This window comes from Equus quagga, chromosome 3, assembly GCF_021613505.1.
Source record: "Equus quagga isolate Etosha38 chromosome 3, UCLA_HA_Equagga_1.0, whole genome shotgun sequence".
In the NCBI taxonomy this organism is placed as follows: domain Eukaryota; kingdom Metazoa; phylum Chordata; class Mammalia; order Perissodactyla; family Equidae; genus Equus; species Equus quagga.
This window is the reverse complement of record NC_060269.1, coordinates 123,265,355-123,287,384: the sequence shown is the minus strand read 5'-3', so window position 1 is coordinate 123,287,384 and position 22,030 is coordinate 123,265,355. Positions and strand designations below refer to the sequence as shown.

At 40.5% G+C, this 22,030-nt stretch overlaps 1 protein-coding gene across 3 annotated transcripts in view; it reads left to right on the top strand.

The window, feature by feature from the left end:
• The first annotated feature begins 2,360 nt into the window (after positions 1–2,360).
• LOC124236876 (rho-related GTP-binding protein RhoH) overlaps positions 2,361–22,030 on the top strand; it is a 42,051-nt gene continuing 22,381 nt past the window's right edge. For 2 of the 3 annotated variants that reach the window (XR_006887866.1, XM_046655819.1), the window contains exon 1: positions 2,361–2,593. The gene's annotated coding sequence lies outside the window, so the exon portion shown is untranslated. Of the gene's footprint in view, positions 2,594–10,764; positions 10,815–22,030 lie in introns of those variants that run through there. The other variant, XM_046655820.1, reaches the window with a different exon arrangement.

The following is a 22,030-nucleotide window of genomic DNA, read 5'->3' as shown; positions in this document are numbered from 1 at the left end:
CCTGAATTTTCTGAAGCATATCTGAAGCCAGTCTTCATCTCTGCGTTAAACTGACACCTCAAAGCAGTGTCCTGGAATCCCACACACTGTACCAATCCCCCAGCACACCCTCCCCTGCGGGCACCCTGGGGTTGCTTTTAGTCGACTCTGGTGAGATGAAGTCAGTCTACCCTGAGGAAAAATGTAAGGAACCACCTCACAAAACTTGCCACTGGCTGCGTTTCGTCTAAGGATGGTGTCTCCCTTCAGTCGTGAGGTTGTCTCTGTGAGAATCCAGGAGCCTAGTTTCTCTTCAGTCTCGGTACCAAGAAGCCAGGCAGCCCTCACCATCCTGAGCAATACGCTCCTTTGATCCAGTGGGCATTCACTTTTCTATGTGGTGGTGTTTGCCGCTTCATACCAGTTGCTTAAAGTCTTAGAACAAGTTGCCATGCGTTTTCTTCATCAACCTAACCCCTGGTTCTAGCTTAATTTTTGTCTTCATTTCTCTTGGCCTCATCTTTTCATTTCTTGTTTTTAATTGGTTTTCTCTTGCTAAGCTGGATGTATCATTACAAGCTGCCCTAAATCTTTTGACGAACAAAACCAGAGGTAAATAAAGTATCCACCAAGCATATGTTCTGCTTACCTAATCATATCATGATGGTGACAGAGGTTTCCACACAAAATTTTGTAGAAGGAGATAATGTGTTCATCAGAGGGCTCAAGGATTTCACCAGACAGATTAAGTTCTTATTGTGCATTAATCAATTGACATTTAGGTTCATGTAAGATTCTCTTATGGGCTTAGTTAATGTGTGTCCATCTTTGAGAATGCTCATCTTGCACTGTTTTTTCCTCTACACACCAGACATATTAATCCTCTTTCACTCCTTTGAACATGCCAAGCTCTTTCTCACCTCAGGGCCTTTGCCTCTGCTTGGAATGTCTTTCCTCCTACTCTCCCAGGTTCCTCTTTCTCATCATTGGAGTGGTAGTGGCACATTAGAATGATCAAGGGAGTTTATATTGATGCCCAGGCCCCAAGCCAGACAAATTAAACGAGAATCTCTGGGAGTGGGGCCTAGGTATTGGTATTTTTTAAAAGCTCCTCAGGTGATTCTAATTTTCAGCCAGGACTAAGAGTCACGGTTTTAGGTCTCAGCTTAAATGTCAGCTGCTCAAAGAGGCCCTCCTTGACCACCTCTAGGATGTAGATATTATCTTGCTCTCTAGCCAGCCAAGGGTCCTTGGGATATTATGAGAGAATCCATGTTAACATTCAATGGCTATTTTAACTGGCAAAATGGTTGCACTTTCCTTTTACCTGACTCTGGTGTCCCAGAACTTTTCGTGTGAGATTTGTAAATCGATCCTGACTCACAGCATCTCTTTTATGTCCATGTCTTTCTCCTTCACTTGATTCTGACCATTATGAGTGAGAGATTCCATCTCCTTCATCTTTGTGTCCCCACCCCACCCAAGCACCCAGCACTAGATCTTGCACATAGTAGGCGCTCTATAAATATATGTATGTTTGTCGAATGGAATTGACTTTATCCTTATGGCACGTAGGCATTGCGTGGGTCGGGGGATTGTGACCACATCATGAAAGTTAAATTTCTTGGTTTAGGCAACTCAGCCGTCGTCTAAATATGGTCTCCACACCTGGATTGCAGCGAAGGACAAAACAAGTAAATTTGTGTTTGGAGGCAAATAATGAAACTCTGAGGAGTCTGAAAACAACTCCTAGTCACGTACCTCGCGACGCAGGTGCCCGTTCACCAAAGGTGACTGTATGGCGGGGCTGTTCGAGCTCTCGCTATGGCTGAGTCTGTTCTTTCCGAATCATTATTTGGTAGTTATTAATAAAGCGAAGCTGAGCAAACCACCCACCCACCGTTTTCCCTCCATGGTTACCATGTTCTCCAAGCTGACATGTAAATTCTAAGGTGCTTTTTCCTAAGCTTAAATTAACCAAGACCCATCGGTGGGGTAGACTTTTTCTCTTATTATTTGTTTTTGCTTATTTCACTTCCTTAAGGAATCATCTTGGTTTTTCACTCTTCATTTCCTCAGTTTTATGTAGGTGATTTACTGGTGGGAAATGGGGAAACGAGGGAGAGGGAAATGGTCCCAGGGGGTTGATAAATTAAATACAAATCCAGCCATGCAGCAAAGGCCTTATTCTGCCTTTTATCTGGGGAAGTTCTCATATTATCATGGAGAGAAACACACGTGCACACACACATCACCAAACCCACACAAATGAAACCCCCTTTTCGGAGAACCAGCTACAGGAAATTGACTTCTACACAGGAACTTGCTAACCTCTTTTTTCACATTGGGATTGTTCCTGCTGCCCCAGTCACCGCGCGCACTCAACCTAACCATCTTGGGTTGGATTCTCTACCAGCCCGGCTCTTATATTTTTGGTCCTTCCAGGGCGAAGCAGTTATATTCTTGGGGAAGAAGGAAAGGCTGCCCTTAGAAGGAACTCATAGCAGCGAGACGGCTTGGGCCGCTTTTGTTTTTACTGACCTGCACCGAACAAATTTGACTTCCGGAGTCAGTCATTTTGGTGTCAAGAAATTTCTTCGGCATTCTACAATGGGTAAGACTTTTGCATCTTTAAAAACGTTTCTTCAGTGTCAAAAGAAATCTTTCTAATTTTATTTAGCTTTTACTCTAGCCTAAACATAGTAATTACCCCGTTCTACCTGTTGTAAAGTATAAAACCATGTTATGGGGGACAAGGAAGGTACCCTGATATCCAGTTACACCCCGCTCCCCCAAGTCCTAACAAGATGTATATAGTTTTTGAAACAGAAAAAGTTATAATAGTTGGCTTTTCGGTTTGCCAGATGATCTCGTAGAGAATTCATAAGCTTGTGATTGACTATCACTGAACTCAAATATTTGGGTAGTCTAAATATCACCATATGTTTGATGAAGAAAGCCTAAAGATCCTCTGAGTTGTGCAAATATGAGCTTTAAAATTTTTTAATTCAGAAAATTAACAGAACCAAACATCCAATGATGTAGCTTTGGATCTGGAACTCCCAGCTTGTTTGTTTCACCCGCTGCCAATGCGAAAGTCCTCTTTCTAAAAGTGGTATGTTATGTATAGGTATATAGGTTTAAATTCAATTCAATTTAGTATTTGAAGTGGTTTGATTTGGAGACATGCTGTGAGGTACCAATCAGTTGCCTGGCCTGTACCTAAATAAAGTTTGAGAAATCACTGGTTTTAGCTTCTTTACTAAATTAAAGCTGCCATTGAAATATTCAAGCGAGCAACAAGTATTCAGCGATTACTTAATTAGTTGTAAGCTTGTGCTGTAGAGGATATAAAACAAATACAAAGAATTCTCAGCGTTGAAGGACCTTATTATCCAGCAGTTGTGGTAAGAATTAAAATGTAGGAAGCAGTGCAAGATGAGAATTTAAGTGATGAATGGGGCGGCATAGGCTGTGAGAGTTACAGGAATTACAGGAAGGGGACTTCAGGGTAAGCCAGAGGAGCCTGGACGACACGGGCCTTGGCAAGCTACCAGATTTGAGTAGATGGAGAGGGGGAGGGTTATTTCACTCTGGGACGACTGTGTGGGCAAAGGCACAAAGGTGAGACTGACTAGGAAGTGACCAGCCCAGCTGGGGAGAAAAGAAGAAAGTTTGTTTTGCACATTGGCAGGAAACAAGGTTGGAAGATTAGAGTGTAGGCAGGTTATGGAGGACCTTGAGAGGCTGCTGAGACGAGATGCCATTCAATAGTTTTCCAGTCTTTTTATGCCATTGGGCTCCTCTTTCTCAGCTTTCACAGCTCTAACAGAATTCCATCTGAGAAGGGACCTGGAGATCCTTGCCTTTTCATCCTTGGGCTGCTTTATCTCCATGTCTCTGACCCTCCACTTCTCCTCTCCCGTCTTCCCTTAGCACACCATTTATGCAGAGAGGTTTATGTGGCTGGGGGTCCCTGTAAGACCTCCATTTCTGGCTAGTACTTTTTAAGGAGGCCCTTCAAGCATCTGGTAGCTAAAATGGCCTTCCTCTTGGGAGGGTGAGTTGGTTGACCAATTACAAGCAAATCTCTATTCTTCAAAACCCAGTCCCCAAATCCTGTGAACTATGTGTTACTTCCTTTGCATATCTGAATGAGAAGTTAGGGATTTGCTGCTGCTCTTTTCCTAATGATTCGGAGCACTGTCTTTTCTGGACCGTGAAGTCTCTGCGTCCATATGCTAATAAAAATGCGGTCCGCTGAATAAGACCCAGACTTTGAGCTAGATGGCCTTCTGTTGAATTCCGGAGCTCTCGCTTCTGAGCTGTGGGAGCCTCGGACGCATTACTTAACTTCTTCAATCCTCAGATTGTAAAAAAATCTGTAAAGTGGTTCTATTAATAACTGAAAATACCTACTTCAGAGAGTCGTTCTAGGGATAAAATGAGATAAAAATACAAAAGGCATTTAGCCTAGTGCCTGGCATAAAATAAACTCTCAATAAACATGGCTATTAATGATTCTTATTAAGGCTGGGGACACTAGAAGGAAGACGGTGTGGTGCCTGGCTTGGGAACAAGATATCTGTAAAGTAACTTTTTGAATGCCAAGATTCCTTTCAAAGGAAAATGGAGGTGACAGAATTAATTAGAGGCTGGGAATTAATATTTTTTGAGCACCAAGTATGGACTAGGCGCAGGGTTAGATGTTTTATAGTGGTAATACATATGAAAAATGGAAAACAAGATTAGAAACTGATTTTTAGAGCATTTCCATATCATATTCTCAATCTTATAACGCAACTCTCGGAGGAACTGCTTTGTTCTTTGTGGCCATCTGGGGCTGATGCTCTCTGAATGCTTTGGGTGGAATTATAGAGTATTTGGAATCAGAGGTAAGAGGATGACTCTTCTTTCTTGGCCAGCTTCAATTAAATTATTTAATTTTATGATGTATTTTAATTTTAGTGCTAGCAAGGCACAGCTAAAAAATCCATTTCTATTCAGCAATTAGGACCATTTTGACAAGGAGTGCCCAAAATGCTTCTTTGGGTACTGGATGCTTGGGTCTAGGTGAAAGCCGAGATTAAAGCGCATCCTGCTTTCCCATCCCGCTCACCAGATTAGAGATTCTTTTGAGTTAGTAAGCCCCCCTTAAAAAATGCAAATACGGACAGTATGTTCATTATGCAGGGGATTTTCAATTATACGTGCCGATTACTTTTTTCAAGTAGCGATATTGCTTCTCTTTCTAGAGCCCCACTAATATCATAAGGGAGGCAATTTGGGGACTCGGTGTATGGAAAGGGGGAGACACAAGTCAGGTTGGGGTGCCAAAGTGGAGCAAGCTGGAAGGCAGCATGGCAGTGTCGGGCGCTGGGTGGGCAGTGAGAGCAAGGAAGGATGTCAGAGATGGAAAGGGTGAATAGAGAGAGGTGGCAGGGTGCCGGAAACAAAGGCTCCTCCCGTTCAGCTCTTTAGTCACTTGACTCTGGCAGCTGCTTGAATGCCCTGCTTGTTTGCCCTTCTCGATGCCTTGCCTAAGAAGTGGTCATATTGTTCCCCGGATGTGCACCATTGTTCAGAGACAATTTGATTTGTCTGTTTCTGGCCTGGAAACATAGCTCCTAAAGCCGGATGGACGTCAAAATCACTTGGGGAGCTTTTCAAAAATAATGAATCTCACATATCACGCCCCAGCCCCAGAGTGAGCTCCAGGAATCTGCGTGATCATAAATACAAACCCTGTTCCCCTAAGGGACTTGGAGGCAAGTGTTCTGCAGGTGAGCATTTGGGAGCCATTAATCCAGAGCTCTCCCACCAAGACCCCTAACACTGAGATGTGAGTTGAGTAAGTGCTGAAATGAGGCAAAATGATCTTCTTATTGTGATTAATATCTTCATTCAAAAGTATTTCCTTTGTTTTGAATTTATTTCTTAGGAGAATTCCTGGGAATTTTTGTCAACCATATTTACATTTTAACATGCAAATGTCTTTATACTTTAAAAATTCTAAAGTGTTATATACATATAGAGGCTATTCATTATGACTCAGAGAAAGCCCAAAGAAAAGAATTTTCTTTCAAGGGAGAAGCATGAATTCACTCTCCCATTTCTCTTTTCCAGTAAGACGGAATACTAATGAATTACTTTTGGAAGACAATTTCAAAGCATTACAGAATGCTCAGTTGCTTCTCAGAACATAAGTCGGAGCTTTCTTATCTCTGCACCTAATTTCTTGTACAGCTGAAGTTAGCAGTGACTTCTTCCCCATTTCGTAGAAAAGAAAACCAACGAAGAGAGTGGTTAAGTAAGATGAAATATGGTTCTTATCACATTTGCTGTGAGAACTATGCATAGTCATCCATTTGGTCATTGTCTGAGTATATGAATGATTGATTAGTTTTTGTAGGTGACCCTATGGAAAAACACTAGTAAAAGGAATGCATGAAGAGACTATTGTCCAAGTTGGGGAAGGGTGGGTAGAATTAATTGACCCAGATAGACCTCCTGCTCTATCTATTTTTTGTAATATGTTTTATTCATTATATATTTGCATAATCTGCTAACCTAAAAGCATGGTTATTGTTTGTGGCACAGATGGGAATAAGGTGAATTTTCAATGGCTTCAATGAAAAAAGAAAGAAAAAAGACATGCTCTTACAAAATATCAAGTGAGATATTTACAGTGGTGTGTGAGAGCCTGCCTGTACCTGTTTGTAAGAGTTGATTATGATATCTCCAGAAATTTTGCAAGCCAGTCATTAAACACAACCACCATTAAAAATTAAATTATGTAATTCACAGTTTAAAAAGTTGTATTAAAAATAAAGGAGATAAATACTCAAAATTCATTACTTCCTGATTACTTACTATATTTTACCATTATTTATGCTCTTGAAGTTATTTTGATTTATCTGTACGATAGAGAAATTATATAATGGTGTGCTACTGGGCATCTCTTTCTAACTCTGCATTCAGTGATGTCATGTTCATAGCTTGAAACTGGCCATAAGAGGAGTATTTACACCACAGAAATTGGCAAATACTATAAGTGAGGCTCCTCACACTTTTTTTTGAGGCAAGCTTGTTAAATGTTTACTGGCATACCACCCAGAAACTGTGTCAAATACAAATACGGCAACTCGACAATATGTGTCAAGAGCCATTAAAATGCTCACACACTTTGATCCATTAATTCTATCCCTGGTAATTTATTCTAAATAAATAATTCAAAGAAGGAAAAAATAACATGCACGAACACATTCACTGTATTATCATTTATGACAGCAAAATCTGAAAATAACCTGTATATGCAGTAGTGATGCTGGCAGCATTAACTCCGTGGGATATTTTGTTGTCATTAAAGGTAATGGTTATGGTAGTTAGGAAAATATATTTGATATGATGGCAAATTAGAAAAACAGGATTAAAAATTTCACTTGCATTCAGATTTTATGAATGAAGATTAAATATGAGCATAAGAAAAACGAAAGCATTTGGTGCGATAGAACGGTGAAACAGAATTTTGTTCTTACTTCATTTGTTGTAGTAGTGGTGTATGCGCATTTAAAAATTGTGGAGAAAGCCTGTAAATCAGTGATCTTGAGTAGTTTTACTATTGAAGGGGAAAGCTGTGAGGAGTTTTGTGGACCGGGTGAGGCTTGCCTTGACGTGCAGATGTGTGCTGTGAATCCCTGGGCAGAGTATTGCAAAGGGAGCTTGGATCCAGGCAGTCTGGAGTGGTGGATGCTAAGGGGGTTTCTTTGGAGCAGCTCAGGACAAGGGCACCAGTGGCTGGCTGGGTACTGAGGACTTGCTAAAGTAGGTGGACTTTGGAAGCTGAGAAACAGCCCAGAGAAAAGGTACCAGCAAAGGCCAGAGAGAGAGAGGAAAGAGAATTTCTTAGGAAGAGGGAGGGAGATGCTCTCTCAGAGATGAGCAAGATGGATGTGAAAATGGTTCTGTTAGATCTGAAAACAATAGGTCTCAAACCAGAGAGAAAATGGTTCTTCTAAATCCTGAGTTCTCAAATTTTAGTGCATTTAAGCCACCTGGATGGATGGGGGACATGTTAACACGTGCAGCTTCCCGAGTTTCACCTGCGTGGATGCTGGTCCAGTAGGTCTGGGAGTTGGCAGGGAGATGCATTTTTAATAAGTCCTCTTACCTCATAAAGATTCTGATACAAATGATCTGCAGATCATATTTTGAGAAAAACTAATGGATTAAAGGTAATAGTTTGGGCTGGTCCCTGGAATGTATCTGTGCGTGTGTGTGTGTGTGTCTGTGTGTGTGTTGGAGGGTGAGGCTGTTTCCTGGAGGCCTGGGATCTAAGGGCTTATGATGTAAAAGGGGTGTGACAACAGAGAAAGCCCAGAAGGAACAAATTATTCTATTGAATCTATAGAAGCAAACTGAAAACAGGAAGCTGTTCTTATGAGACTCCTTAAAGGAACACAGTTTGTACCAACAAATTCCCTTCCACGGTTTTGCCAACTGCCTTTGTCAAGCATTTTGACCAACTGAAAGTAGCTGAATAAGGGAACTAGCAGGTGGCAGCACAGAAAGAAACGGTCATAGGCAGAGTCTAGGACCCACGAACGTTCTATTTCAAACCAAACTGGGAGGTGGCCAAAGAAAGTCTAATTTTTGATGAAATGTTGTACTTATTTTAGCACTCGAAATAATAACAATAATTAGATATAGGCCGTAACAACATATCACATAATATGTGATGATTACATACCACAAAATAAGTATGTCAAAAGTGAACAATATCACCATAACAGCAGCCATGGCACGAAATTGTCTGCTTCACTTGGCTTTAGATGAACTTTACTGACTGTAATAAAGCTCTCAAATAGCCTTTAAAGATTTTGTTATCCCTTTTTCTCTCCAAAGCCCCCTGGTGCATAGTTGTGTATTTTTAGTTGTGGGTCCTTTTAGTTGTGGCATGTGGGACGCCGCCTCAGCATGGCTTGATGAGCGGTGCCACGTCCATGCCCAGGATTCGAACTGGCGAAACCCTGGGCTGCTGAAGCGGAGCGCACGAACTTAACCACTCGGCCACAGGGCTGGCCTCCTCAAATAGCCTTTAATATCTTGGATTCTTCCAACTTTACACTGAAGATGATTCTTTTACTTTGAAAAAGTTTGCACATTCCCCGTCGTCAGGATCACTAGTCTCTTGGGACATGCATGACAAATCAAGGACGAATCAACAACCCCCCTTAGCACTGGAGGCACAACGCAGGGTCTGTGGGATGTGCAAGGGTCTGACACCTGAAGTGAGACTTCCTTCCACAAGCACCTGCTGACTGTCCTGTTCCATACTTCATAGGGTTTTTCATGGACCTATTGGTTTACACTTTACAGCGGTGTTCCCTAAGCGCTATTTCACTTGCAAATTCCTTTGAGAATCTGATGAGAACCAAAGACCTCCTCCTTGAGATAAAAGACCATATACAGGAACATTTGCTATACAATTTTAGGGGATTTAGGGGCCCTCTTACACCCATCCTTGGACTCTCAGTGGTCCAGAGGCCTCATATTAAGAACTCCTGCCTCAGAGGCTGTCGGTACAGCAGAGGAGGCCTTGCAGAAAGTTCTGATTATTGCTGAAGTCGAATTTAGCTGCTGAAGAGAACTGCTGACTTTCCATTTGATGGCTAAAATGAGGACAAGATGGTAGATGTGTGTGTAGTTTTATAGCACTGGATCCTTAAGTTGAGTAAACATGTGGGGCTAGAGTTGGTTCTTTTCAGAGTATATGCGACTCATGTTCCAAGTCTTTAATTCTGAATTCTCTTACGTGAAACCAGGGTCAGTTCCCATATGGGAAAGCAGTCTCTCAGAATTTTACTTTAGTTACTGTCATGTCTTATTTCCTGTCCTATGTACCTTGGATGGCAGAAAAAATGCAGGCAGGTTGAAAATACCGACCTGGCCAACTCCGGAATACAGGGAGTGGCGCGGGTCCAGCTGCCGCCCATCAACAAGTACCGATACACAGCCGGGCAGCTCTTAGAGGTGAAATGCATTAGCCAGTGTGTAATGTGCTTTCTTCTGAGTGTAAACTGTGGGCTTTCCTATCTGAAGCTGAACATCTGTTTGAGCCCTGATGACTTTGGAGATAGTCCTTTTCCTATGTAACCTTTAGACCACGGAAGCTTAAAGTAAACATGCTTCCTAATGTAGTAGAAATACAGCTAATGCTCAAAAGGATCACTTGAATTAACAAAGGGCAACTATGGTATCTTTTCTGAGTTCCCTAGCTATCCTTTTTCTTTTCATCCTCTACATCTTAGGAAAAGCAATTTCAAAACGTAGATTGCGGCAACGTTTCTATTGAATTCTAGAGCAATGATGGACAATTTCTGAATGGTGACAGGGGAGTTCTATGTAAAACTTGGATCAGAAGTTTAAAACCCAAACCCATAGTTTCGGATTTTCCCAAGAGCTACCCGTTTGACATGTCATCCAGGAAACACCCAACACACATAGGTGGAAGGAAAAATAAAAAGTCTCTTCCAATAGGGGTTAGACTTTTGTGGTTTTCAGTTTAAAAACTAGGTTGTGCAATCGTACTCATGAAGAAAATCACCAGTGTTTTCAGCCGAAATTCATGTTCACTTTCTTTTCCGACCTGTGACCAGCCAATCTTGTGAAGTTATGTTATCTTAAAGCTGCTTCTTATTCACTGGTCCTCTTTAAAGGGCTGAAAGTGATCCTGCTTTTTAAATTGTCCTACATCCATTCACGCTATTTGGAATTTAAATACCAGTGCTTCATCCTTTATATATTTGGTCGTGACTGGTTTTATTCCTCAACAGGTATGTAGCTCATTATTTTACCTACCAATTATAATTACTTTTCGTTTCTTTGCTAGTTTTGAGAGTGCTTAAATGTTCTTAAATACCATATCTTTAACAAACTAATTACTAGGGTAAAATTCAGGATAAATAACAAAAATTCAGTTGCCTCCATCGTCTTTTGCACTTTGATCAGGAACTTTAAAGTTATCGAGTTTTTCCGTTTCCTATAAAATATTGGCCAAAGCACAATTTATAAACAATATTACCAGCTAGTCAGGGAAAAGAGTTGAATGATCCTTTTTTCTTACCACTTAGTATGCTCTGTTCTAAATTATTATTTTGAATCAGTTTAGATGGCTTTAGAAAGACCGCTTTTCAGAAAAATTGCAAGTAACTGGGCAGTATGAATGAATAGCCTTAAAATGTTCATAGCCTTTGACCACTTCTAAGAATTATTCCTAAGAAAACAATAAGAGGTATTTTATCAAAACTTTTCAACACAACGATTTTTTTAATAGTAGAGGAACATAAAAGGTGCCTAAAATGTCCAAGAGAAAGGCATGATTAAATAAATTGTACTTCAGCTTATTAAACATTCATTAAAATATTTTTTGAAGAATGTTTAATAAGTGAAAAAAATTAGAGTATAAAATTATTTATTTTTGTTTAAAAAGGCCTGTATATATTTTTTGTACATGAATTCAGAATATAAAGGTAGATAAAACAATATGTTAAAAATTATCATCTAGTAAATGATAAGATTATGTATGATTTTTAAAATGATTTTCATTTTTCCTGTATTTCCTATAATTAGCAAATATTATTTTTATAATAAAAAAGACCAAAAGTCTTTATTAAAAAGAAAGTCAATTTATAGTGTGAGGTTAATACTGAAACTAGTAAAAAGATTTTGATATAAGAATTATTTTGGCACTTTGAAGGAAACCTAATGCTTTGAAAGCCTTTAGCCTATAATTAAATTTTATCTTTTAAGATTTAGAGGATATTTAGATTTAAAAGGATTTCGAGTTTCTTTATCTTGAACCTTAGTAAACCATAGAAAATCACTTTTAATGAGAGATGTTGGAGTTATTAAATAGGTTTGCGAGTAGTTTTTGTTTTTAAAATAAGAGAGAATTAACTTTAGTTAGTATCAGAATTCAAGTAAAATATAAAATATTCAAGTGATGAATATAGATGATTATTTTTAAATTTTTAACATGTGCAAAGATTCCCAAAGGGGTCTTTTAGGAGGCACATATTCCTTATGCATCTTAAATATTTAATTTAGATATAATTGACTTTCTAATATTTTGAAAGACATACCTGCTAGGCAAATCACAAATGTATTCGTTTTGGTGTAAAATAGGAAAATTATCTTGGAGACTTTCATGCCATTTTTCTACACAATAATATCAAATATCTAAAAGTTTGTTAGTTTCAAATGCCAAATATTAGTTGGAATATTTTAAAATTATTTGAAAAGTTGATTAGTTTAGAGAAGGAGAAAGTTTTCCTTTAAACATGAGTGAAATCTCGTTTGATTTGTGTAATATTTCTGAATACACTTTTTGTTCGTTTTGTGCATGCTTCTCTCTGGCTTTGATTTAACAATAACTCATGATCACATTAGACAGTTATAGTTGATGAGACAGACATCATTATCAGTTAGCAACTTTTCAGCGGCAAGTTTTACAATACCTGACTAACAGTAACTTGAAAAAATTCAGATTCATTTCTCGCACCTAACAAGCAGTCTGGAGGTCTGCGTTTGTCACTGGTTCAGTGGCGCCATGACACTGTGTCTGCACTTCTCTTGTCTTTCAATCCGGTTGCGAGACGGTTTTTGCAGCTTCGAGCCTTGTGCCTCCATCAAGAGGTGCAGAGTTGGGAGGAGGTGGAAAGGAGGCTGACTTGGCAGTGGTGTTGCTTTTTCTAGGAAAAGTTTTCCCAGAGAACTTCCAAACAAATGTCAGCTTCCGTGTCTTTGCTAGGACTGAGTTACCTGGCCACCCCAGCTGCGAGGAAAGTGGGAAACAGGAAATAGAATAGGTATAATTGCCTTCGACTATGCATTCTTAAGGAGGAGGGAGGGCAAGGAGTGTGGTGAGAGTCGGGGTGGAGGTGGGCGTGGAGGTGAGGGTGAATGGGGTGGTACTGTTATCATCCTTAAGTAGGAGAATATGGTTTTTTGGGGAAGAGGAGATGCAGAAAAAAATCTTACGCTTTTTATATATAAAGCACAGATATACATACAATACATAAACAGATATATTGTATATGTATGTATTAAAATTTAATGGATGGAGGGATTAGGAAAAAAGTATCTAAAAATGCTCTTAGGGAGATGATAATGAAAAAATGTTGAGAAATAGTGGTCTAGACCAAGTATGAGCCATTGCCTGAGGCTTTGCACATTGTCTCACAAACAAAATTGGATTCTACTACTGATGACAAAGAGAGGCACGGATATTGAGTAGAAAACTAATGATGTCTGCCACAGACGATGTCATAAATTAACTTAATGAACAACTTACACTATCTTGCAATTGGTAGTCTTCTCTCACTGGACTGTGAACTTCTTCTTTTTTATTTTTTAAAGATTTTATTTTTCCTTCTTCTCCCCAAAGCCCCCCAGCACATAGTTGTATACATTTTAGTTGTGGGTTCTTCCAGTTGTGGCAAGTGGGACGCCATCTCAGCATGGCCTGATGAGCAGTGCTAGGATGGCGCTCAGGATGTAAACCGGCAAAGTCCTGGGCTGCTGAAGCGGAGAGAGCAAACTTAGCCACTTGGCCAGGGGGCTGGCCCCTGGACTGTGAACTTCTTAAGAGTAGGAACTGTATCCTATTTATCTTCGTATATTAGTACCCTAGGCCCTCAATATATATGTTTTGTAGGTTGAATGGAACAAACAACATTTTACCTAACATACGTTTTATAGCTGGACTAATTACCCCCAAATATTAATTTCAACATATTTCCCTACCCAAAAGCCTTCAGCAACTTCCAATTCCTTACAGGAACTAGGTCCAGCTTCTCATTCTCATTTCCTAGCACTTTTCCAACTATAGTCTGGGGTCCAGGCACGTTGATCTTCTTGGTCCCTAAACACATCTTTGGTTTCAGTCCTCTATGCTTGTGCTCATGCAGTTCTGTCTCTTGTTACCCTTCAAACACCTTTCCTCTCAAGACTGTATTCAAAGTACTTCCTCTGGGACGCCTTAGGCCATTCCACTTCCCTAGAAGACGTTTTTCTTCCTCTCCAACCTTTTCAAACCCTTCCCCTCACAGCTTGGTTTAAATCCTGCTTCCTCCCAAGTTATTTACAGGCCCGCAGCCTGCATTCATCTCCATCCTCTTTAGATATTGTGTTTCTGGTCTGTTTCATTCTTTGGTGTGTCTAGTGAATTAATTAGATGCACCTAATGTCTTTAATTGTTAGTCGCCTGACTCAAGCATCTATATCTTGTCTCCATGATCCGCTAAATGTCAGGAGAACAGGGAATGTCTTACAATGTCCAGTGTGGTGCTGCGCCTCTAAGAGGCAATTAATAAAAGCTGGCTAAGTAATAGATAAAATCTATAAATATCAATAGATAGAATGAGAGCCAATAAGTAATCGGAAATTCTACTTTCTTTGCAGTTCTAAAACCCACTCTATTTGTGCTTTAACATAAATATACCCAGCATCATGGGGATTCACTCACAAGAGAAAAATCTAAAGGCCTGACTTAGAAGCTAGAAGCTGTCTGCTAGAAGCTGTCCACTAGCTCTGTTCTGCCTTCCAGTTCTCGATCCTCTCTGCATGAGAGAAGTGGGTGCACGGATATGTGGTGTAAAGCACGGGGCTTTGCAGTTAACCAGGGACAAGTCATTTAATTTCTCTGGGCCTCAGTCATCACATCTGTAAAATGGGGATAATATTATTTACCGTAATTGGGATTAGCATTAAGTGAGATTGTTGTGGGGACAAAATGAGCTCATAAATGAAAGTGCCTGCTTCAGGATCAGGCGCCCTACAGGCCCTCAATAAATACTGCTGTGGGTGGCTTGGCTTACCAGCCTGATGTTTTGGGGACAATATGCCCTTGCTTTACTGAATTTCTCTCTCGACATTCCCTTGAGGAGAGGAGGTCACTTAGGTGTACTTATTTGAAAGGTATTTCTCTCTGAGGAGTTGAAATAAAAGTAGCATCCACGTTTCATAGCATTTTGAGCTGGGATGAAACCCTCTTGTTTTACAGATGATGAAAGAAACGCCCAGAGAATGTGAGTGGCTTGCTTCTGGTTACAAGGCCAGTGGCAGAGATAACATTGAACCCAGATATCCTGATTCTTGATTAGGGATTTTTTTTCTTGTCTAGGGTTGCCAGATCTAGCAAATAAAAAAACAGGATGACAGTTCAGATTTTGAATTTCAGATAAATAAAAACATTTTTAGTATATGTATGTTCCATGGCAATTAGTTAAAGAAAAAAACAACCTATTTGGAGAACAAATTAGAAAAAATAGATGTGTGGGGAGGATATCTGATACATAATTATGTGTACTGGCAAGTCATTTTACTAGGCATTGCCTTTACAAAGGAAAAATGGCACTTTGGGAGAAGTGAGAGTGTTGATTTTTTAAAAACTTTGTTTTATTACAAAAATTTCGAACACATCTAAAAGTCCGCAAATGCCCATCTTGCAAATGCAGCAACTGTCAAGGTATTGACATATTTGTTTAATCTATCTTTTTTCCTTTCCTGAAGTAGTTTAAAGTCAGCCCCAGACATCATGTCACTTTATCCATAAATGCATCTCTAACATCAAGAATATTTTCTTACACCACCTTGCCGCCATTATCTTCCCTAACAAAACTAGCGGTAATCTTTTAGAATTTTCTGGTACCCAATCCATGATCATACTTCCATGATTGTCTCAAAAATACCTTTTTACAACTGGTTTATTTAATTCAGTGTCCAAACAAAGGCCATCCATTATATGGTTGTTATGTCTCTTAAGTATCTATAATTTGATTATTTAAATGGCAAAAATGATGAAGAAAGACATTGATTGAAGTCTTTGGCTTGATTTATTAGGTTCACAGCAAGCTGTTTAATTGCTCTTATGTAGATGGTACAAAGACCAACAGAAGTTTTGCAAACAGCAATATCATAAATGATTATTTGTGAGATAATTAATTATGATAGTTCCATTGCTTAGTCTATATATAATAGATGAAAAAGAAAGAAAATGGAGGGAGATTTTGTTTTGGGGGCTGATTCTTTTTGTGCTGAAGCTGTTTCACATGTTAAATGGGGACAGTAAAATAATAATCCTTACTTCCCAGATTGTGAAGTTCAAATAAAAAGTTGCCTGAGATGGCCGTGCTGAGCTGTATAACAGTGTTTCTCTAATCTGACTGTGCTTCTGAGTCATTCCAGTGCTTTAAAAAAGTTTCTCTGGTTCTTCCCAGACCTACTAAATGAGAATGTCCCCATGAGGGGCCCAGGAAAATATTTTAAACAACCTCTCAGAGTAATTTTGATGATATTCAAATCTGGGAATCACCGACTTCACCCCCTTGGACCTCGATTACTTTATCTATAAATTGTGAATAATGATACTTCTCAGGTCTAATGGTACTTCACAGTGCTATGGGATGGATAGCAAATGCAGTGAATAAATACCAAATGCTTCCTTACACTTTTGTCATGATTGGTGTTATGAACCTGGGTGATCCTCATCCATAGGATGGACACCTGACTGGGATGGATTAGAATTCTTCGGCTGACTTCATCCCCTGTGCAACACCTAGTGTAGTGCCCAGCACGTAGACAGAGTGCAGCATGTGCTCAAGGAATGAACACATGGATGAGATTATTGAGAAATCAGATCAAAGACACTTCAGATTATCAATCCACAGACAATACAGGAAAATGGTAGCCACCAGTGCTGTTCTAACCTAGGAGGGCTCCAGACTTAGATGGGATTGGCCCAGAGAATGGGATTAATGCCCAAGAAAATGTATCTTCCAATGTCTCACCTCTCTTAGTATACAGTTTTTGTTTTTGGGAAACTTCCTGCTCCTCCAATCAAAACTGGCTTTGAGGAAAGAATGAGACTGCAAGAGCATTCATATAAATGTGGGGATGGTAAAAAGGGCTTTACCTTCCAAGGATATTCGCATTTCAACAAAGCACCAAGCCTCTAGAGAGGGGACTGTTCCAATGGCAGGAGAGATGTTCAGTAGGGAGGAGACTTCCCATCACCCTTGATGTCATTCCATGTAGGTGGGCACCTTCTGGTAAGGCTGTCCCTTGAAGGGGACATGCTGGGTCCCTGCTGTGTCAGCTAGCTGGAAAACCTGACCATCCGGCTTTCTTAGAGGGGATCCTTATCAGCAGGGATGGCAGCTGCTGCTGATAGATTGGGGAGCTACTTCCTGGGCCATCTTCCTGTGGGGAGGGTTCTCCTGAGTGGGGCCTCTTCATTATCCCGGATCAAGAATTGTGCTGTGGGGACCTTATCAGAAGCTTCTGAGCTACAGTGCTTCAGAATGAGGAGCCCATAACACTCAGTTCTGTGCATGAGTAGCAGTGATGACTCATAGTTGAGAAGATACTGGAATTCAGCCAGGAGAATATCATTGAAGGGAGAAGATGAGACAACAAACTTTTCATGTGATAGAGAAAGGAAGTCCTCTATCTTATTATGTGCCCAGTGATGCAAAAAGGAGGGGACATAGTTTACTACTGGTAGTTGACTCTATGATAGCGATGTTTCCTGGGACCTGATTTTAGAAGTATAGCAAGTACGGGTCTCACTCTTCTAGTTCCTGATGACATTCACACATACCTTGGGCAAGGCTGGCGAAGCTTCATGTGAAATGGAACCTTGAAGAGTTTGCTGGGGGATTTTCAAATTTAATCTTACGAGGTAAGCGCTTTGGGAATGATAAAGCAGAAGGAAGCTTTCTTATGGATGTCTGCGTGGTATATGTGAGTGTTATAAGAAACATACAAGTGAAGAGGTCGTTAAAGGAGGATGGAGTGAGGTTAGGAGACCATCCTCTGGCACATTTCAGTTCACTTTGATATTAGGTTGGCTAATGCTGATGTGTGGGCCGGTTCCTTTTGGAGTCTTAACGTTGTTTCTTGAAAGTAATTTCAGGTGGCCTTTACCATTAAGGCAAGACTAGGGTAGCCTAGTACATGAAGATGACTCGAGACTCATCTCTTGAGAAGTTGGATATATATAAAGAGGAGTTAATCAGAAAGAAGAGGTTGGTCAACCATGGAAACGGAAAACAAGCTAGTGTGAGAATCATACTTCAGCAATGCCCATCCTATCTTGGCTAATGGACTTCCTGCATTTTAGTTCCTTTCACAAAACCATGGGGAAGAAGTGAGCCTCAGGCTAAAGCATGTTCTTGACCATTCTAGTATTCAGTGACAAAAGGAAAGAAGTTCCCGTAAGTCCTAACAGTGGCACCTGTCTCTTTTACACAAGAAACCTCTTTTCTTAGGCTCTTAGTTCCCCTAGGAATTTTTCTAGCATTCTGAGCAGAGTGGTCTGGGAACAATCCAAATCACTGGAATATTCCAAGGGTTTTGTTTTTCTTTTTTGTAAAAATGTGGGTAGTGTCTGAAAGAGCCCTGCTCTGGGGAGTTCCAGCCTGAGTAAGAAAGGGACTTACAGACCAGTGAGATCTGCTCATCTGACAGATAAGGTGACTGTGGCGGGAGGGGCGTCCTGGACTTGGTCAGGGTCATTTCATTAGTCGGGGGCCTATTTGACCCGTGATCCAGACCTCCTGTGCCATGCTTTCTTGAAAGTGACTATCCCGTGATACTAGCAAATGATACTTTTACCCAGGAAGGAACTGCAGGACACACTTATATTTTCTTTTGCAAAGGATCATGAGTTATTTTTACAATTTTTTTTTGTTACAGAAGCAGTATATGTTTATGAAGGAAATATGGAAAATAGAGATAAGCACCCAAAAAAGGAGGAAAAAATCCATACTTGCACCAATAAGAGTATTGTTAACATCTTGGTATAGTTCCTTACTCCTCTCTCTATTTTTATTGAAAAATCAGGATGATGTTGCACATACTGCTTCGAACTTGCTTTTTTCATGTAACAATGTTGTCATATACTTTTTTCCACAGAATTAAATGGTTTTCTAGACTAATAAGGAATTCAGTGATAAAAGAGGTGTGTGTTTTTTCCACATTATTAAATGTTTTTCTGAAAGAATAAGGAATTCAAAGATAAAAGAGATGTGTGGGTTTTTTTCCATATTATTAAATATTTTTCTAAAAGAATAAGGAATTGAATGATAAAAGAGGTGTGTGGTTTTTTTTCTCCTTTGAAAAGTTATCCTGTGCGACAAGTTGTCTCGTATTTAAAAAGTAGAGACAAATGAAAGCAAGAATGAATAGAAATGGCAAGTCAATTCTACAGGGAGTGTGGTTTCTGAAAGTCCCTGCTGCTAGAAATAGATTTAAGATTTGCCTCCTGCCTTCAGACATGTTGGTAATACCTGCATGGAGGCACGAGACTTGGCATAAGGGATGAACATCAAACTCCAGGTACGTGCTGTGGATAACCTGGCGAGAGGCGCAAGTCAGACGGTTATCCAATGCCTCTCCCTGCTGGGACCTGTACTAGTTGCTCCCCCATGGACATCTCGTCAGCGGTTTTTGGTTGTTTTAAGGTTGTGGGGAACGCTTTTACAAGGCCTGAGAATGTCTGTCCTTGGTGTGGACATTTGGGAAGCAAATGAGTGATATGGCCAATGGCTGCTTTTTTGCCCAAGAAGGCCATGAGGATGCCTTAGAGAACTGAGGGAGGCTGTGGGGCCTAAATGACGCTCACCTTTGTACCTCTCGGCCACCTTGGCCACATAGCTGTTTTCCTGGTGAGGTCTGTAAAGGGGCTGGGTGTTTTCCCCAATCAGGCTGTCTAAGGTATTCAGTATTTGCAAGTTTTCTCTGTCACGAATTAGGCCAGTGAACTCTAAAATGGACTGGGACATGTTCTCAGGAAAAGAGGTCCAAATTCTGTTTCTATCTTGTATAAATCTAAGAGAGTTGCAACCGAACTTAGTCTTGAAATCAGACGCCTGCTGAGGCCCGTTGTGCTTAGCTTGGCTGGTGCACCCAGGCTGAGGGCTTTTTAGCACAAATGCTCCAGGTCAAAGTAGGGGGTGGGGAAGGAAGGGCAAGCAAGGCGAGGCGAGAGGAAAAGCCTGAGAGTAGAGAAAGACCATCCTCGGCAGGAACATTGAGCTGTCTGCCCCTTTACCTTCTCTGTTAACGTCTGCTCTCAAAGGGATATCATGTGACATCAGTGCTTTCATAGAAACATGAAATATCAGCACTGGATGGGCCCTTAGAGCCCATCAAGTTCAATGCTTAATTTGAGAGATGAGGAAATTGAAGTCTGAAGAGGCTAAGTGGTGTGCAAAGAGGGTAAAGGTCACGTAGTGAGAGGTAGAGCCAGGATTGGAACTGGACTCGCAGTCCAGGGCTCTGTCCACTGCGAGCTGCCTCTACGTGCAACACAGTGAGGAGGAGTCTAGACAACCACACTGATCTCCATTTATAGTTAGTGTTAAATTTATATTGTCAGGTTTGTTGCATAACTGAGGAGCAATTGCTTAGTCCTCCACTAAAGGGATTTAGAATCAGACAACTCAAAATCTACTGATAAAGAAAAAGTTTCGTATTATATTATTAAGTGAGAAAAGCGTCAGGGAGTATAGTATAGTAGGCTGTGGTTAGTATATAAAAAAAAGAGTGAGAGTGTGTGTGTATGAGAATTACACATAAGCATTCACGCATACAAGCATGTGAATACATGCCGTAAAGTACAGCTTTGGAAAAATGCATGAGAAATTTCATACAATGGTTGCCTCTGGGAAAGTGGCCTGGAATCCTGGAAGCAGGCATAGGAGGGAGACAAATTTTTCATTTTGCACTCTTTAAATTTTCCTATAGGCGTGTATTAACTATTCAAAAAAGCAAATATAAAAACATTTAAAGGTGACAAGTGAGCTCAAATAAAGGAGAAAAATAGTGCTTACTGTGAGTTTCTGGATGGCCTCATGGAGGAGGTGGCATTCGAGCTGGGCTCTGGGCAAGGAGAACTTTACCAGGAAACATCAGAGCAGGAAAGATCTATCTCAGGAGGTGAGAACAGCACGCTTCAGGTTATTGAGGCAGGAAAGGCAGGGGGAGTTTGGGGGATATTACACAGTCCTGAGAGATGGCAGCAATGGCTGGGTGAAGTAGGAGAAAAGTCAAGAGAGAGGCGGCTGGATGGAGGTAATTTTATGCAGAACGTCATCTCCCACCTGTGCCTCAGCTGCCAAAGGCAACTCTACTCTCCAAATACACAGCCGTTTCCCACACGCACACCTGGGCGCCGGCTGCTTCTTCTGTCTCCACGTGGTAGGCCAATCCCATTTTTTCCCCCTCCTCCAAGACTCATTTCAAATGTCAGTCCTCTCTGCCTCCTCCAGCCCCACCACCCTCGAAGATTCAAGCAGTCTGTCCTCAGTGTTCTCTTGGCATTTTGCATTTACCTTTATTATAGTACTGATCTATTTTAATTTTAATTTTTTGTGGGATGAAGCTGAGCGTGAGGTCGTTTGTATGCAGAACACTGTTCCTTTTCTCTCTAATTTAGGATTTTAATCTCTAAGGTCCCAGCTCTATGGGACCTTCTGACGATAAAATACAGCCCTGGCATTCTGCGTTCGCAAGGCCATCACAGACCTCTCTGTGTGAAGTCATTTCTTCAACAGAGAACAAAACAACAAAAATGTCAGGGTCAGAGACATTATTAACTAAGTAACAAAAGGTTTTTTTTAAAAGCTCTAGGCCTAGTGTAAACTGTATTAACATTTTCTTTATTGTCTTCTGTCCTCATTAGGCTTTTTAAAAGTAGGCCTAGTTAAAAGCCAATTAAAGGGAGATGTCCTGTCATTTTTTTCAGACTTCTATGCATTTGGAACTAAATGTGAATAGAGCATTATGTATGCATGAGCAATGAATTAACAGTTAAAAAGAACTTGGCTCTGGAGGATCCTGATAGCGTCAGGGTCATTGTGGACTTGTTTCTCCCAGTTTCTGCAAGTCCTTGATCTGAAGTGGAGATCTAGGGACGTATTTAATCCCACTGCTGTGTGTTATATCTGCAATATAATCCATGCAGAAAGTGCATACATCTATATTC